This window comes from Ovis aries, chromosome 2 (genome assembly GCF_016772045.2).
Source record: "Ovis aries strain OAR_USU_Benz2616 breed Rambouillet chromosome 2, ARS-UI_Ramb_v3.0, whole genome shotgun sequence".
NCBI classification, from domain to species: Eukaryota; Metazoa; Chordata; class Mammalia; order Artiodactyla; family Bovidae; genus Ovis; species Ovis aries.
This window is the reverse complement of record NC_056055.1, coordinates 45826387-45842795: the sequence shown is the minus strand read 5'-3', so window position 1 is coordinate 45842795 and position 16409 is coordinate 45826387.

Below are 16409 nucleotides of genomic sequence, written 5' to 3'. Positions count from 1 at the left end.
AGTTAAATCAACTGTACTTCAATGAAAAAAATAGCATTACCTCACTTGAATATTTGCCCCTCAAGAAACAAGTCCCCAAATGAGATGTTTACATCGAAAAAGACTGAGGATGAAAAATGAAACGTGGAGGAAATATTTATGTATTTGGCATTATTTCATGTGAGGAAGTGAAGTCTAAAGTAGTTGTTTTCAATTATGTGAAGAAAATAATGGCAACCAGCTATGTTTCATCTCAGCTAAGCCTAAAGCAAGAAGGAAATAGGGCAGAAGGAACTAGAATGATGAACTACAAGATCTTTACAGAGGTCCAGGTTCTGTTGTCTGGGCTCTGAAACTAGGTCACTGGGCCATGATTTTCTATGGAAATTGCTTAAAGGTCCCTTCATTATCTTACTTGCATATCATCTTCACCAAACACAAGACAAATGACAGTTTACTGATAGCTCTGATTTCTGTCTGATGCAAGAGAGCTGGATGAGGTTATTCCAGAACAGCAAGGCTGAGGAGACTTAGAGTTTACTGTGGGGCAACAGGAATTGATAGTCCTGCTCTCTCGATGGGAAGGACTCAGTTCTTATGATCCAATTACAATGGCTTCCAGATGGAAGGCCCACTTAAGACAGAGAGTCACACTGCTGAGCTTAGGAAGCCACCCTGGATTCTCTTCCAGTGGACTAGGGGGACCCTGCTGCAGGAATGTGGGTGAGATAACTCCAGGACCTTTTACCCAGTGGGTGGAGAAGCTAAAAGAAACTCTCAACAGGAAGCAAGGCGTAAAGAGAGAATTGGTAGAACCATCAGGGAAGTAACATGATGGCAAAACAAATCAACTTCTTACTATTTGGGATTATTTCACTTTTCCATGTCAAAATAGTCAAAAGGAGAAAACTTGTTTACCTTTAAATTCTCTGAAGGGATGTTTCTTCTTCCTCTGCTTCTTGGCTTGATTTTCCGTATGTTTCCAAGCATATAGATCACATGGTATTTTTTCCTTTGCTTAGAGCTCCAGAAAAGACTTTCCATGGTTGAGGGGCTTCTGTAGCCTCTTTGAGGGGTTAGTAAGGGCAAGACACTCCCTTCCGTTGGTGAAATAGGCCAGGATTATATGACTAAATGGTGTGATTTAAGAGGTAAAAGTGCCTTAGGGAAAATAAATGTTTCTCAGTTGCTGCGGGCATAGATATTTCTCAACTACATAAATTATAATCTGTCTAGCATGGGACTTCCATGCCAGTTCAGTGGTTAAGACCTTGCCATCCAACGCAGTGACTGCAGTTTCCATCCTTGGTCGGGGAACTAAGACCTCATGTGCCTTATGGCCAAAAAGCCAAAATATAAAAAAACAAAAATGACGTGTAATGAATTCAGTAAAGACTTTAAAGATGGTCCACATAAAAAAAAATCTGTCTAGCAACGAAAAGGTTCTGATGTACCTTAAAATATAAATGTTTTTACAACAAAGCATTTAATGGAAAGTAACCATGAAGGTCAAATTTCAACATGAAAGCAGAGGGCTGTGAGTAAACAGAAAGATCCAAACGTGAAGTCCTACAGGATTAGCAAAAGTGAGCCAAAATTCAGTTCTATTTCTTGGAGCCAAAATAAGACAGCTGAAATGTAATGCCCTTTGAGGTCATTTTCTGACACGGATTGTGTAAGTGACCAAGAGCAGATTGTTTTCTTGGAACTGGATTTGATTGGAAGAGAGGGAAAAAAAAATGAAAGTTTTCCAAGGACAATCAAGACTGTCTCTAATATTCTGTCCTTCCTGTCTCCCACCCCCAGGATCCAATCACAGAAAACTACTGTGACTCCTCCACTCCAACCTCTGCCCTGAACCACATCTATTTATAAGATGTATGTTACCAGGAGACCTGTCCCAAGACAACATTATGAAATAGTTTAGGTTTTGGTTTATGCTGTTATTTGTGCTTCTTTATTCAAACTCTTCTTTTCTCTCTTTTCTGTGTAGCCTTATACATCTTCATTTTCCCCCCAAAGCACAGTCCTAACTCCTTGGTCAACTGGTGTAGAATCATGTCCCAGCAGAATGGGACAATTGCATGGTGTATCTTTCCTGACATCCACAATGATTTTCAACATATCAATAAAATGAATGTTACAAGGAGCTTTGATGGGGGAAACAGGGGGGAAAAGAGTGCTGAAGTCAGGAGACATGAGTCCCAGTTCTGGCCTTTCTTCTCTTTACTAGCTGTGGATCGGTTAGGCAAATCATTTCATTTGTCTGGGACTTATTTCTGAAATTGGCAGTAAAGTTTAATTGCACAGGATCAGCATCATTTAGGGTCTATTTCTCTAAGAGATAGAGTGAAACAATAGCATATAGCCAAGAGGATTTGAGAAGGTTGGAAGGATAGTGACTGTATGTGTAAAACTAATCTAAATTGTTTTTCAAGGGAACTGACCAGTTCTCCAAGATGGTATTATAATCTGGGAGAGAAACTCATACTCCTATTTGTGAATCATTAAAATATCAGTTTGTCCTTCTCACATTAAATATAATATTTTATTTAAAACATATTTATACTTTACTTTTGATTTTTTGTGTGTAATTTATGATGGACTCTTGATTTGGCACTCATCATGCATTCTCAGGAATTCTAATAAAGTGGAAAAAAATTTGAAATAAAGTTTTCTTTAAACAGAATGAAATTTTAGGAGATTAAATCAGTCATTCCTAGAGGAAATCCCCGAGAAAAAGAAATGCAAAACAGCAAAATGGTTGTCTGATGAGGCCTTACAAATAGCTGTAAAAAGAAGAGAAGCGAAAGGCAAAGGAGAAAAGGAAAGATATGCTCATTTGAATGCAGAGTTCCAAAAAATAGCAAGAAGAGATAAGAAAGCCTTTCTCAGCGATCAATGCAAAGAAATAGAGGAAAACAACAGAATGGGAAAGACTAGAGATCTCTTCAAGAAAATTAGAGATACCAAGGGAACATTTCATGCAAAGATGGGCACAATAAAGGACAGAAATGGTATAGACCTAACAGAAGCAGAAGATAATTAAGAAGAGGTGGCAAGAATGCACAAAGGAATTGTACAAAACAGATCTTCAGGACCCAGATACTCATATAGTATGAACCTTCACCTAGATAGAGCCAGACATCCTGGAGTGCGAAGTCAAGTGGGCCTTAGGAAGCATCACTACAAACAAAGCTAGTGGAGGTGATGGAATTCAAGTTCAGCTACTTCAAGTTCTAAAAGATGATGCTATGAAAGTGCTGCACTCAGTATGCCAGTAAATTTGGAAAACTCAGCAGTGGCCACAGGACTGGAAAAGGTAAATCTTCATTCCAATCGCAAAGAAAGGCAATGCCAAAGAATGTTCAAACTACCGCACAATTGCACTCATCTCACATGCTAGTAAAGTAATGCTCAAAATTCTCCAAGCCAGGCTTCAGCAATACATGAACCGTGAACTTCCAGATGTTCAGTTTGGTTTTAGAAAAGGCAGAGGTACCAGAGATCAAATTGCCAACATCTGCTGAATCATCGAAAAAGCAAGAGAGTTCCAGAAAAACATCTATTTCTGCTTTATTGACTATGCCAAAGCCTTTGACTGTGTGGATCACAATAAACTGTGGAAAATTCTTCAAGAGATGGGAATACAGACCACCTGACCTGCCTCTTGAGAAATCAGTATGCAGGTCAGGAAGCAACAGTTAGAACTAGACATGGAACAACAGACTGGTTCCAAATAGGAAAAGGAGTCCATCAAGGCTGTATATTGTCACCCTGCTTATTTAACTTACATGCAGAGTACATCATGAGAAATGCTAGTTTGGATGAAGCACAAGCTGGAATCAAGATTGCCAGGAGAAATATCAGTAACCTCAGATATGCAGATGACACCAACCTTACGGCAGAAAGTGAAGAACTAAAGAGCCTCTTGATGAAAGTGAAAGAGAGTGAAAAAGTTGGCTTAAAGCTCAACATTCAGAAAACTAAGATAATGGCATCTGGTCCCATCACTTCATGGCAAATAGAGGGGAAACAGTGAGAGATCTTGTTTTGGGGGGCTCCAAAATCACTGCAGATGGTGATTGCAGCCATGAAATTAAAAGACACTTGCTTTTTGGAAGAAAAGTTATGACCAATCTAGATAGCATATTAAAAAGCAGAGACATTACTTTGCCAACAAAGGTCCATCTAGTTAAAGCTATGGTTTTTCCAGTAGTCATGTATGGATGTGAAAGTTGGACTATAAGGAAAGCTGAGTATCTAAGAATTGATGCTTTTGAACTGTGGTGTTGGAGAAGACTCTTGAGAGTCCCTTGGACTGCAAGGAGATCCAACCAATCCATCCTAAAAGAAATCAGTCCTGAATATTCATTGGAAGGACTGATGCTGAAGCTAAAACTCCAATACTTTGGCCACCTGATGTGAAGAAGTGACTCATTGGAAAAGACCCTGGTGCTGGAAAAGATTGAAGGCGGTAGGAGAAGGGAATGACAGAGGATGAGATGGTTGGATGCTATCACTTACTCAATGGACATGAGTTTGAGTAAACTCTGGGAGTTGGTGATGGACAGGGAAGCCTGGCATGCTGCAGTCCATGGGGTCACAAAGAGTCAGACAGGACTGAGTGACTGAACTGAACTGAACTGAACTGATGCTGAAACTGAAGTTCCAATACTTTGGCTACCGGATTCAAAGAGCAGACTCATTGGAAAAGACCCTGAGGCTGGGCAAGACTGAGGGCAGAAGGAATAGGGGATGATAGAGGATGAGATGTTTGGATGGCATCACTGATTCAATGGACATGAGTCTGAGCAAACTCTGGGAGACGGTGAACGGCAGGGAAACTGGTGTGCTGAAGTCCATGGGGTTGCAAAGTGAGTGAGTGAGTGAAGTCACTCAGTTGTGTCCAACTCTTTGTGGCCCTGTGGACTGTAGCCCACCAGGCTCCTCCATCCATAGGATTCTCCAGGCAAGAAAACTGGAGTGGGTTGCCATTTCCTTCTCCAGAGGATCTTCCTAACCCAAGGATCGAACCCAGGTCTCCTGCATTGCAGGCAGATGCTTTAACCTCTAAGCCACCAGGGAAGCCCACCAGGGGTTGCAAAGAGTCAGACACAACTGAGTGACTGAACAACAACTAAATTTAGCATCTGTTGTAGTTAACATGTATTTGTGAACATTTTATTAAATGTTTTTGCATTTTGATACTGTCACTTTCTCAGTATATTTTGAAGCCAATAATATATTCTGTAGGTTTCAAAACTCAGCAAGCTTAAAGTCTTTAAGTACTTTTGGCTCTAGTGTCCTTTGAGCAAAGCGGTCCTCTAGCTACCTGTTCTCTTGCCAGCAATGGGTAGGAGTTTAAGTGCTATTTATCTCAGGAAGGTCATATCTGCCCTGAACTGCTCATTTAGGATATTCTATAAATGGTCAGAGGCATGAGCCTGAACTTTTTTTAAAATATTAATTTTCTTTGGAGTATAGTTGATATACAATGTTGTATATTTCTGCTGTAGAACAAAGTGAATCAGTTATGCATATACATATAACCACTGTATTTTTTTTAATTCTATTCCCACATGGGGTCACAAAGAGGCAGACACAACTGAGTGACTGAACTGAACTGAACTGATTCCCATATAAGTCATTACAGAGTACTGAATAGAGTTCCCTGTGCTATACACTAGGTTCTTATTAGTTATCTATTTGTATATGTGCTGTGCTTAGTCACTCAGTCATGTCCGACTCTTTTCAACCCCCTGGATTGTAGCCAGCCAGGCTCCTCTGTCCATAGGGATTCTCCAGGCAAGAATACTAGCCTGGGTTGCCATGCCCTCCTCTAGGGGATCTTCCCAACCCAGGGATCAAATCCAGGTCTTCCACATTGCAGGAGGATTCTTTACCATATGAGCCACCATATATGTTATAAATAGAAATGTGTATATGTCAATCCCAACCTCCCAGTTTATTCCTCTCCCTCCCTTTCCTCCTTGGTAGTCAAGTTTATTTTCTACATCTATTACTCCATTTTTGTTTTGTGGGCAGGTTCATTTGTACCATTTTTTTAGATTCTTACTTAAGTAATATTGTATGATATTTGTCTTCCTCTGTCTGACTTTTGTACTGTTGCTTTGGAGCTTGACAAAGAAATGAAGAATCCAAACAGATGCCATTCAATTTCTTTGAAAATTGTAGTCTGGACTAAGGAAAAGAAAATATACAAATAAAAAGCAAGATCCAACCAAGATATGAAGGAAGTTGCTATAAACTTTCAGGCTAGGCACTAACTGACCCAAATTAAATCTGAAAATTTAGGAGATAGGATAAACTAGAATAATGGAACACTAATTGAAAAAGATGAACCTGGACTCCCATGTTATAAAAAACATAAAAAGGAGTTCAGTGTGTCCTTAGTGGCCCAGACACCTTGAAGGTGTTCAGTTATCTATTCCAGCATAATAAACTATGCTAAGATTTACTGGCTTTAAAAAAAATTGTTATTTTTATATTTCACAATAGTGTAGGTCAGAAATTCAGATGGTTTCCACATGGATGCTTTGATTCAGAAGCACAGTATCTGGGGCTCCAGCTGGAATGTTATTAATGGACGTGGACTGGACAGCTGGAGCTGGCCAGACATTGTCTATCCACACACAGCATATGAGTGTGACTTGTTTGGGTTTTCCTGTGGCATGGTGAACTCAGGGTCATCAAGCTTTTCACATAGCAGCTGGCTTCCTGTAGAGTGAATGTTCATGGAGGGGAGGAACAAGACTTCATCTCCATCATACTCTATTGCTTACCAGCAAGGAACAGATTCTGAGAGGAGGGGCTACACAAGGCTCCAAAGGGCATGGTTCATTTAAGGAGGCCATCTATGAAGACAATCTATCATACTAGGTTTCTTATCTCGACTGAAAGCTTATGGTTGGTAAATATCTCAGGTTCTGATGATGTCAACTCTAATTTACCTGGAAATAGAAAAACTTCTGGGAAGACTTAGAATTGAGTAAACAGAGATCATTTTTTTTTAATCAAATATTCAGTAATAATTTGGGGCTAAATTTAGAAACACGAATAATGAGAAAGTAGAAAAAGAAATTAAGGAAACAATTCCATTCACCATTGCAATGAAAAGAATAAAATACTTAGGAATATATCTACCTAAAGAAACTAAAGACCTATATATAGAAAACTATAAAACACTGATGAAAGAAATCAAAGAGGACACTAATAGATGGAGAAATATATCATGTTCATGGATCGGAAGAATCAATATAGTGAAAATGAGTATACTACCCAAAGCAATTTACAAATTCAATGCAATCCCTATCAAGCTACCAGCCACATTTTTCACAGAACTAGAACAAATAATTTCAAGATTTGTGTGGAAATACAAAAAACCTCGAATAGCCAAAGCAATCTTGAGAAGGAAGAATGGAACTGGAGGAATCAACTTGCCTGACTTCAGGCTCTACTACAAAGCCACAGTCATCAAGACAGTATGGTACTGGCACAAAGACAGACATATGGATCGATGGAACAAAATAGAAAGCCCAGAGATAAATCCACACACATATGGACACCTTATCTTTGACAAAGGAGGCAAGAATATACAATGGAGTAAAGACAATCTCTTTAACAAGTGGTGCTGGGAAAACTGGTCAACCACTTGTGGAAGAATGAAACTGGATCACTTTCTAGCACCGCACACGGAAGTAGGCTCAAAATGGATTAAAGATCTAGATGTAGGATCAGAAACTATGAAACTCCTGGAGGAGAACATAGGCAAACACTCTCAGACATAAATCACAGCAGGATCCTCTGTGATCCACCTCCCAGAATTCTGGAAATAAAAGCAAAAATGAACAAATGGGATCTAACTAAAATTGAAAGCTTCTGCACAACAAAGGAAAATATAAGCAAGGTGAAAGGACGGCCTTCTGAATGGGAGAAAATGATAGCAAATGAAGCAACTGACAAACAACTAATCTCAAAAATATACAAGCAACTTATGCAGCTCAATTCCAGAAAAATAAACGACCCAATCAAAAAATGGGCCAAAGAACTAAATAGACATTTCTCCAGAGAAGACATGTGAATGGCTGGCAAGCACATGAAAAGATGCTCAACATCACTCATTATTAGAGAGATGCGGATCAAGGCCACAGTGAGATACCACTTCACACCAGTCAGAATGGCTGCGATCCAAAAATCTGCAAGCAATAAATGCTGGAGAGGGTGTGGAGAAAAGGGAACCCTCCTACACTGTTGGTGGGAATGCAAACTAGTTCAGCCACTATGGAGAGCAGTGTGGAAATTCCTTTAAAAATTGCAAATAGAACTACCTTATGACCCAGCAATCCCACTGCTGGGCATACACACCAAGAAAACCAGAATTGAAAGAGACACATGTACCCCAATGTTCATCGCAGCACTGTTTATAATGGCCAGGACATGGAAACAACCTAGATGTCCATCAGCAGATGAATGGATAAGAAAGCTGTGGTACATATACTCAATGGAGTATTACTCAGCCGTTAAAAAGAATTCATTTGAATCAGTTCTGATGAGATGGATGAAACTGGAGCCAATTATACAGAGTGAAGTAAGCCAGAAAGAAAAACACCAATACAGTATACTAACACATATATATGGAATTTAGGAAGATGGCAATGTCCACCCTGTATGCAAGACAGGAAAGAAGACACAGATGTGTATAACGGACTTTTGGACTCAGAGGGAGAGGGAGAGGGTGGGATGATTTGGGAGAATGGCATTCTAACATGTATACTATCATGTAAGAATTGAATCGCCAGCCTATGTCTGATGCAGGATACAGCATGCTTGGGGCTGGTGCATGGGGATGACCCAGAGAGATGTTATGGGGAGGGAGGTGGGAGGGGGGGTTCATGTTTGGGAACGCATGTAAGAATTAAAGATTTTAAAATTTAAAAAATAAAAAAATAAAAAATAAAATAAAATAAAAAAGAAATAATTTATATATTGGGAGGATTTGTCATATTTGTGTATCTGATAGGTTAGCTTTGTGATTCTACACAATTTAAATTTTACACAACTTGAAATGTGTAATTAAATAATTGATTTTGGGTTTGAGTTTTTGGGTGAAGGGAAGACTAGAACAAGTTTTTAAACAATACTGCAATGTTTAAGGGAATTTGGAATTCACTATATTTTTTTAAATTTATTTAGATTTGGGAAAGAAGCTAGATAAGAGAGATTTTGCTTTCTAAGTTAGGCATTCCAAGTGCTTTGAAAGAAATCAATATTTTACATTTATAAAAGAAATTTTAAATGTTTGTAAAACTGTAATTAAGTTGTAAATAGGGCTGCTTATTTAGGGTATTTTGTTCAATACAAACTGATTAAATGGTAATCAAAAGCTTCTGTATTTATATATAGAATAATGAAAATGAGTTTAAAGCATGTGTTCAAATAAATAAAAAATAAAGAGCAAAAATAAATAAATAAATAAAGCATGTGTCCAACTAGGAATAAAGGGAACTAAGATTTTTTAATTTTTACATAAATAAATTAAAATATAGTTTTATTTGAGTAGCCACAAACAGCCTTCGATTTTCAGGGAAAAAATCCATGCCCAGGAAGCATACAAATTGATACTTTGATTCCATCCTATTCTTCCCCAGAAGTGCCTCAGAATTATTAACTCTAGTGCTAAATCCCTGTTAATCTATGAAAAATTAAAGTATCAGCCTCTTATTTAACACTCCAAGTAAGGAAGCCGCCTCAGAGGCAATTAGAAAATATATTTGAGGGCCTGCATAGTCCCACAGATCCAGTTTGGGGGTGTCTGAGCTTATAAAGGAAGGGGGCTCATTTTTAAAAAATAATATAAACACCAAATATAGAATAAGCGATGAAAATAAATAACCAGAATGAAAAAAAAATCATAGTAAATTACAGACTTTTAAAGTATTACAAAGTCCAGCTACTTCCCTGGTGGTCCAGTGGTTAAGAACCTGCCTTTCAAAGCAGAGGACTCAGGTTTGATTCCCAGTTGGGGAGCTAAGATCCCACATGCCCTGTGGCAACTAAGCTCAAGTCAAAACCACAGAGCTCACGTTCTCTGGAGCCTGTGGGCCACAACCAGGGAGAAGCCCTTGAAACACGAAGAAGATTCCACATGTTGCAGCAAAGACCTGATACAACCAAATAAATATTTTTTTTAATTACAAAACCCAAAGAAATAATATAATTTAATCAACTAACTGCCTGATCCACCCTGTAATATCTTTTTTCTACCTTTTTAAGCATTCATAGCTACATACTCTGATTGCCCATTCATACCACAGTGATTTTATAATACAGGGGAAAAAAAAAAAAAAAACAGAAAAAAATGTCAGCTACACCTTAGCACTTGCCATTGTCAGTTGTCATCTACTTCTGCAAGGATTAAATCACATGCTGCTGCAACTGCTGATTTTCAACACCCCCTGAAAGGAGTTCAGTGTAGAGATCAGAAATGAAGCACTCTGTGCTCTGGGAGAAACTGGCAGAACAGGTCTTCAGGTAGTTAGATATTTTTAGAAGCCAATTTTATGAGCCCAATTCTTGTATCTCTTCATATCTAGAAAAGCACTAAAATCCTCCATGATGACAACTGCTCTTTGTGACTAGCAGAAAACTTGTGCAAAAAATATGAACTTGATTATATGTACTCCCTGTTCACCAAAATCACATATATGCTTCCTCCCTACATCTTTGGAGCAGTTTCTCAGAGCTATCTGAGATGCTGTCTCCCAGTTTATAGTCCTCATTTTACCCCAGATAAAATTTGACTCACAATTCTTACATGGTGTATTTAGGTTGACAAAAGAGTATACATTCTTTCCTCTGGTAAGAGTAAACTGCTCTTCACTACTGAGTATTATAGAATTTTCATTCAGCTTCATGATTTTTGTTGATGATGTGAGTTTTTAAAGCTTTTGTCAAATTTGAATAACCCTCTAACAATTCTGTTTCATATGTAAACTTTAAGAGTTGGAGCACCTTTCCATAGGTTAGCTCCTGGATCCATACATTTTAAGCTTTTTCTGCCTTTACCTACAACCTCTTAAGTTAGATCATAGATATCACTTCAGTACAATCTTTAATCTTCATTTTTGGTGAAGCACAAATGCTGGATGGTTGGCACAGTGGGTGGTAGGGGTTTTCCTGGAAGCCATGATTATGCCATAATAGGTAGCAATAGCTAGACTATAACGGAATGAACCATGTAATGTGTAATCCATTGGGTTAAAATTAAATGTATTGCTAACTCAGCTTCCACTCAGCAAGATCTTAATAATATGCTATCTCTGTGTGTTGAAGTTTTTAAGAATAATTTGGGTTTGATTATATATGCAAAATATAATAACTAAATCATTTGAAAATTACTTAAAGATTTTTTTTTAAAAAAAGCAGAGAAGGAAGTAGCAACTCACTCCAGTATTCTTGCCTGGAAAATTTCATGAGCAGAGTAGCCTGGCAGGCTACTGTCCACGGGGTCGCAGAGTTGGCCATGACTGAGTGACTGAGCACATAAAGAAAAAACAGAAGCCACTCATCATTTTCTGACCAAGACATAATTGTTGTGAATATCTTTGAATGTTCCTTGTGACGTTTTGAAAAACATAGCTGTAGTCTAAGCTGCAACAGTTTGATAAGGCCATTGAAATAACTTCTTTGGCCACTTGGACCTTTTCAAACCCTGACTAGGATTGTATACATTGTATAAATATGGTTTCTCACTGCAAGGAGATCCAACCAGTCCATTCTGAAGGCGATCAACCCTGGGATTTCTTTGGAAGGAATGATGCTAAAGCTGAAGCTCCAGTACTTTGGACACCTCATGCGAAGAGTTGACTCATTGGAAAAGACTCTGATGCTGGGAGGGATTGGGGGCAGGAAGAAAAGGGGACGACAGAGGATGAGATGGCTGGATGGCATCACGGACTCGATGGACGTGAGTCTGAGTGAACTCCAGGAGATGGTGATGGACAGGGAGGCCTGGCATGCTGTGATTCATGGGGTCGCAAAGAGTCGGACACAACTGAGCGACTGAACTGAACTGAATTAAATGCAAAAGCACAATGTAAACAAAATACTGAGTAAGGTATGCAAAACCCTCTATCCTGCCTCTGACAACAGCCCACTCCTCATCCTACCCTTCAGCCTCACCTTTATCACCCAGAGTGCTTTTTATTCTCTCTTAGCTTTTTTATTTTGATATGATTTTAGACTTACAGAAAAGTTGCAAAAATAGTACAGAAAGTTTCCAAAACTCTTCACCAGTTTTCCTTAAATGTTAACATCTTCTCTAACTGTAGTGCTTTTTATCAAAACCAGGAAATTAACACTGATATGATGCTATTAGCTAAGCTACAAGGCTTTGCATTTCACTAGTTTTCCCACCAACATTCTTTTCCTGGTCTGGGAATCAACCCAGGATTCCACATTATATCTAACTGCCATGTCTGTACCAACTGTTTTATGATAATTCCTTTGTCTTTTCTTGTCTTTTATGACTCTGGTACTTTCAGCATACTGGCCAGTTAGTTTGTAGAACAACTTCGATTTGGATTTGTCTAATGTGTTCTCCTTATTTGACTGAATTTAGGCTTGATCCCTGGTGGCTCAGATGGAAAAGTATCTGCCTGCAATATGAGAGACCCGGCTTCGATCCCTGGGTCAGGAAGATCCCTTGGAGAAGGGAATGGCTACCCATTCCAGTATTCTTGCCTGGAGGATTTCATGGACAGAGGAGTCTGGAAGGCTACAGTCCATAGGACTGCAAAGAGTCAGACATGACTGAGCAACTAACACTTTCACTTTCTGGTGTATTTGGCAAGAAAACTACAAAAGTGATGTTCTTTTCTCAATATGTCATATTAGGAGATACATGATGTCTATATATTTTTAAATTTTTTCATTTAAAAATAAATTATTTATTTTTGACTCCATGGATCTTCTTTGTTTTGCTCAGGCTTCTCATTGCCCTGGTTTCCCTTGTTGCAGAGCACAGGCTTTAGGACACAGGCTTCCAGTAGTTGCAGCTCACAGGCCCTAGAGCATGGGCTCAGTAGTGGTGGCACATGGGGCTTACTTGCCCAGCAGCATGTGGAATCTTCCTGGACTAGGGATCGAACCCATGTCCCTTGCATTGGCAGGAAGATTCTTAACCTCTGGACCACCAGGGAAGTCCCTCAGATAATTCAAAAAGAAGGCATATACTAAAAAGCTATGGCTTTAAGACTGCACCCTTTCCAGGGCTGTTTCTGTCTTGTTCATTGTTTGTATTGATTTAATTGTAGACACTGCAGATGGTCCTTATCTCTCATAAGATAAAAGCTTTTACAACCTGTATGTTTTGAGCATTATTCCCTAATTCCTTTGAGTACAAAAATTTTTGATTATGTGATGGCTGATATGTACCATACCAGTCAGGATGCACTAGCTTATGTTATAATAACAGATGACTCCCACCAGGGCTGGGATTCATAATTCTGTTACAGAGAAGGGCTAATTTTGGTGAACACTAATACCAACTACAACTTATACAGTTGATCCTTGAACAACATGGGGATTAGGAGTGTCAACCATCCCCATAGCCAAAAATCCACATATAATTTACAGTTGATCCTCCGTATCCACAGGTCCTTCACATATGCATACTCCACCAACCATGGATCACACAGCACTGTAGTAATTATGATTGAAAAAATAAATCCCCCTATAAGTGAACCTTCACAGTTTAAACCCATGTTGTACAAAGATAATTGTGTGTGTATATATACACACATACATATAAGAGCCTCTTGATGAAGGTGAAAGAGGAGAGTGAAAAAGCTGGCTTAAAACTCAACATTCAGAAAACTAAGATCATGGTATCCGGTCCCATCACTTCATGGCAAATAGATGAGGAAACAATGGAAGCAGTGACAGACTTTGCTGTCTTGGGCTCCAAAATCACTGCAGATGGTGACTGCAGCCATAAAATTAAAAGATGCTTGCTACTTGGATGAAAAGCTATGACAAATCTGGACAGCATATTAAAAAACAGAGACATTACTTTGCCAACAAAGGTCCATCTAGTCAAACCTATGCTTTTTCCAATAGTCATGTATGGATGTGAGAGTTGGACTATAAAGAAGGGTGAGTGCTGAAGAATTGTTGCTTTTGAACTGTGGTGCTGGAGAAGACTCTCGAGAGTCCCTTGGACAGCAAGGAGATCAAACCAGTCAATCCTAAAGGAAATCATTCTGGAATATTCATTGGAAAGACTGATGCTGAGGCTGAAGCTCCTATAATACTTCAGCCATCTGATGAGAAGAGCTGACTCATTAGAAAAGACCCTGATGCTGGGAAAGATTGAAGGCAGGAGGAGAAGGGGATGACAGAGGGTGAGATGATTGGATGGTATCACTGACTCAATGGATGTGAGTTTGAGCAAGCTCCACGAGATGGTGAGGGACAGGGAAGCCTGGCGTGCTGCAGTCCATGGGGTTGTGAAGAGTCAGACACAACTGAGCGACTGAACGACAACAACAACATATATATATACACATATATTCATACATACACACACACATATGTGTACACACACACACACACACACACACACACACACACACACACACACACACACACATATATATATAATTTGGCTTCCCTGGTGGCTCAGATGGTAAAGAATCTGCCTGCAATGCAGGATACTCAGATTTGATCCCTGGGTCAGGAAAATCTCCTGGAGAAGGGAATGGCAACACACACCAATATTCTTGCCTGGGGAATTCCATGATCAGAGAAGCCTAGTAGGCTATAGTCCGTGGGGTCACAAAGAGTCAGACACGACTGAGAGATTAACACTGCTTTCATATATATAACATATATATTGATAGCTTACAGTGAACGATGTCAGATTTATGATCTCCAAAGAAGAAGATTTAGCTCTGGGACCAGGGACCAGACTTGATCACTCAATAGCTTTTGTGTAACAGAGTTTTATTAAAGTGAAAAAGGTACAGAGAAAGCTTCTGACATAGACATCAGAAGGGGGCCAGAGAGTGCACCACTCGCTAGTCTAAGCAAGGGAATTATATACTTTTTAATTGGTTATTACAGTAAATCAAAAGAATGTCTCAAGGTAGTAAAGATCTTACCAGACCCACTCCCATAATATACATTCTAAGATAACAGGATTAGTCAGAAGGTTCTCAAGGAGAAACATGTCCTCAAGAAGGATACGTTGTTATTATATAATCCTTACTAAGACTAAGGAATGTAGAAAAAAATTTGTCTTTTCTTCCTCCTTGAGAATTCCAGACCCCTACCTCCTCCTTGGGAACCCCAGACCTCTTATCAACTGGCCTAGGAATTGACTGTCTCAGTATGAATCATAGATGTATGTTATGAAGTAAAAACAGAATCTATCACCCAAAGTAAGATCTATGTATTACCAATAACACTAACTTTGCCTGTGTATTTATGCCGAATTCTTCTCTCTCTGACTTAACTTTATATAATTTTATATTTATAATTCCTTTGCTTTTTAAAATCGTGGTTAGCATCACATGTAAATATTTTCCTAATTTTTTAGTATTGCCTGTTGTCTATCATATTCATACTTTTACACATACATCAATATACAAAATTTTTAAGTTGTTGCTTACTGATTTGGGCTCCAAATCAGTTACTTCTGTTTTAGTACTATGTTCACCAGTGTTTGTGGACTTATAAGAATATTTTGGGGGCTTCCCTGGTGGCTCAGTGGTAAAGAATCCACCTCCCAATGCCAGAGATGTAGGTTTGATCCCTGGGTCGGGAAGATCTCCTGGAGAATGAAATGGCAACCCACTCCAGTATCCTTGCTTGGGAAATCCCATGGACAGAGAAGCTTGCAGGGTTACATATTCAGACTTTTATATATACATCAACATGCAAAATTTTTAAGCTATTGCTTACTAGTCTGGTCTCCAGGCCAGTTAAAACAAGTTATGCTTTAGTATTATGTGCAACAGAGTTTGCGGAATTATTTGAGTATTTTAGTTCATCCTGGGTTCATCAATGAAACAGAAAATTGGAAAAATGAAAGTGTTGATGCCAGTAATAATAAGTCTGAGAAGAACTGAGATGGGAGCAGCTACCATTCAGTGGGATTCTAGCCAAGGATGCATGGCCCAAGTCTGGTCATGGGAAATGTTGGATGGACCCAAATTGAGGGTCAGCTTACAGAAGGAAAAGCCTGCACTTTTTAATACTGTCAAGGACTACAACAGGTTGACGGAAACTGATGCAACATGATGTGTGTGTGTGTGTGTGTGTGTGTGTGTGTGTGTGTGTGTGTGTGTGTGTGCTAAGTCCTTTAGTCGTGTCTGACTCTGTGACACAATGGACAGTAGCCCATT